Raw genomic sequence first — 4,049 nt, 5'->3', positions numbered from 1 at the left:
ACAGGCATGCCTCCATCTGACAGGCATGTCTCCATCTGACAAACATGCCTCCATCTGACAAACATGCCTCCATCTGACAGGCATGCCTCCATCTGACAGGCATGCCTCCATCTGACAGGCACGGCACCATCTGACAGGCATGCCTCCATCTGACAGGCATGCCTCCATCTGACAGGCATGGCACCATCTGACATACCTGCCTCCATCTGACAAACATGCCTCCATCTGACAGGCATGTCCCCATCTGACAGGCGTGCCTCCATCTGACAGGCATGCCTCCATCTGACAGGCATGCCTCCATCTGACAGGCATGCCTCCATCTGACAGGCATGCCTCCATCTGACAAGCATGCCTCCATCGGACACTCATGCCTCCATCTGACAAAAATGCCTCCATCTGACAGGCATGCCTCCATCTTACAAACATGCCTCTATCTGACAGGCATGTCTCCATCTGACAGGCATGCCTCCATCTGACACTCATGCCTCCATCTGACAGGCATGCCTCCATCTGACAAACATGCCTCCATCTGACAGGCATGTCACCATCTGACAGGCATGTCTCCATCTGACAGGCATGGCACCATCTGACATACTTGCCTCCATCCGACATACCTGCCTCCATCTGACATACCTGCCTCCACTGACAGACATGCCTCCATCTGACATACCTGCCTCCATCTGACAGGCATGCCGCCATCTGACATACCTGCCTCCATCTGACAGGCATGCCTCCATCTGACAGGCATGCCTCCATCTGACAGGCATGCCTCCATCTGACAAACTTGCCTCCATCTGACAGGCATGCCTCCATCTGACAAACATGCCTCCATCTGACAGGCATGCCTCCATCTGACAGGCATGCCTCCATCTGACAGGCATGCCTCTATCTGACAGGCATGCCTCCATCTGACAAACATGCCTCCATCTGACAGGCATGCCTCCATCTGACAGGCATGTCTCCATCTGACAGGCATGGCACCATCTGACATACCTGCCTCCATCTGACAGGCATGCCTCCATCTGACATACCTGCCTACATCTGACAAACATGCCTTCATCTGACAGGCATGTCCCCATCTGACAGGCATGCCTCCATCTGACAAACATGCCTCCATCTGACAGGCATGCCTCCATCTGACAGGCATGCCTCCATCTGACAGGCATGGCACCATCTGACAGGCATGTCCCCATCTGACAGGCATGCCTCCATCTGACATACCTGCCTCCATCTTACAGGCATACCTCCATCTGACAGGCATGCCTCCATCTGACAAACATGCCTCGATCTGACAGGCATGCCTCGATCTGACAGGCATGCCTCCATCTGACAGGCATGCCGCCATCTGACAAACATGCCTCCATCTGACAGGCATGTCCCCATCTGACAGGCATGTCTCCATCTGACAGGCATGGCACCATCTGACAGGCATGCCTCCATCTGACAAGCAGGCCTCCATCTGACAGGCATGCCTCCATCTGACGACAGGCAGGCCTCCATCTGACAGGCATGTCTCCATCTGAAAGGCATGCCTCCATCTGACAAACATGCCTCCATCTGACAGGCATGCCTCTATCTGACAAACATGCCTCCATCTGACAGGCATGCCTCCATCTGACAGGCATGCCTCCATCTGACAGGCACGGCACCATCTGACAGGCATGCCTCCATCTGACAGTCATGCCTCCATCTGACAGGCATGCCTCCATCTGACAGGCATGGCACCATCTGACAGGCATGGCACCATCTGACATACCTGCCTCCATCTGACAAACATGCCTCCATCTGACAGGCATGTCCCCATCTGACAGGCATGCCACCATTTGACAGGCATGCCTCCATCTGACAGGCATGCCTCCATCTGACAAACATGCCTCCATCTGACAGGCATGCCTCCATCTGACAGGCATGCCTTCATCTGACAAACATGCCTCCATCTGACAGTCATGTCCCCATCTGACAGGCATGTCTCCATCTGACAGGCATGCCTCCATCTGACACTCATGCCTCCATCTGACAGGCATGCCTCCATCTGACAAACATGCCTCCATCTGACAGGCATGTCCCCATCTGACAGGCATGTCTCCATCTGACAGGCATGGCACCATCTGACAGGCATGCCTCCATCTGACAGGCATGCCTCCATCTGACAGGCATGCCTCCATCTGACAGGCATGGCACCATCTGACATACCTGCCTCCATCTGACAGGCATGCCTCCATCTGAGAAACATGCCTCCATCTGACAGGCATGTCTCCATCTGACAGGCATGGCACCATCTGACATACCTGCCTCCATCTGACAAACATGCCTCCATCTGACAGGCATGTCCCCATCTGACAGGCATGCCTCCATCTGACAGGCATGCCTCCATCTGACAGGCATGCCTCCATCTGACAAACATGCCTCCATCTGACAGGCATGTCCCCATCTGACAGGCATGCCTCCATCTGACAGGCATGCCTCTATCTGACAGGCATGCCTCCATCTGACAGGCATGCCTCCATCTGACAGGCATGCCTCCATCTGACAAACATGCCTCCATCTGACAGGCATGCCTCCATCTGACAGGCATGCCTCCATCTGACAAACATGCCTCAATCTGACAGGCATGTCCCCATCTGACAGACATGTCTCCATCTGACAGGCATGGCACCATCTGACAGGCATGCCTCCATCTGACAGGCATGCCTCCATCTGACAGGCATGTCTCCATCTGACAAACATGCCTCCATCTGACAAACATGCCCCCATCTGACAGTCATGCCTCCATCTGACAGGCATGCCTCCTCTGACAGGCACGGCACCATCTGACAGGCATGCCTCCATCTGACAGGCATGCCTCCATCTGACAGGCATGGCACCATCTGACATACCTGCCTCCATCTGACAAACATGCCTCCATCTGACAGGCATGTCCCCATCTGACAGTCATGCCTCCATCTGACAGGCATGCCCCCATCTGACAGGCATGCCTCCATCTGACAGGCATGCCTCCATCTGACAGGCATGCCTCCATCTGACAAGCATGCCTCCATCTGACACTCATGCCTCCATCTGACAGGCATGCCTCCATCTGACAGGCATGCCTCCATCTGACAGGCATGCCTCCATCTGACAGGCATGCCTCCATCTGACAAACATGCCTCCATCTGACAGGCATGCCTCCATCTGACAGGCATGTCTCCATCTGACAGGCATGCCTCCATCTGACAGGCATGCCTCCATCTGACAAACATGCCTCCATCTGACAGGCATGCCTCCATCTGACAGGCATGCCTCCATCTGACAGGCATGCCTCCATCTGACAGGCATGCCTCCATCTGACAAACATGCCTCCATCTGACAGGCATGCCTCCATCTGACAGGCATGTCTCCATCTGACAGGCATGCCTCCATCTGACAGGCATGCCTCCATCTGACAAACATGCCTCCATCTGACAGGCATGCCTCCATCTGACAAACATGCCTCCATCTGACAGGCATGTCTCCATCTGACAGGCATGCCTCCATCTGACAGGCATGCCTCCATCTGACAGGCATGCCTCCATCTGACAGGCATGTCTCCATCTGACAGGCATGCCTCCATCTGACAGGCATGCCTCCATCTGACAAACATGCCTCCATCTGACAGGCATGCCTCTATCTGACAGGCATGCCTCCATCTGACATACCTGCCTCCATCTGACAAACATGCCTCCATCTGACAGGCATGTCCCCATCTCACAGGCATGCCTCCATCTGACAGGCATGCCTCCATCTGACAGGCATGCCTCCATCTGACAAACATGCCTCCATCTGACAGGCATGCCTCCATCTGACAGGCATGCCTCCATCTGACAAACATGCCTCCATCTGACAGTCATGTCCCCATCTGACAGGCATGCCTCCATCTGACAGGCATGCCTCCATCTGACAGGCATGTCTCCATCTGACAGGCATGCCTCCATCTGACACTCATGCCTCCATCTGACAGGCATGCCTCCATCTGACAAACATGCCTCCATCTGACAGGCATGTCCCCATCTGACAGGCCTGTCTCCATCTGA

This window comes from Rattus norvegicus, chromosome 13 (assembly GCF_036323735.1).
Source record: "Rattus norvegicus strain BN/NHsdMcwi chromosome 13, GRCr8, whole genome shotgun sequence".
Lineage (NCBI taxonomy): Eukaryota > Metazoa > Chordata > Mammalia > Rodentia > Muridae > Rattus > Rattus norvegicus.
Note: the sequence above shows the minus strand (reverse complement) of the source record.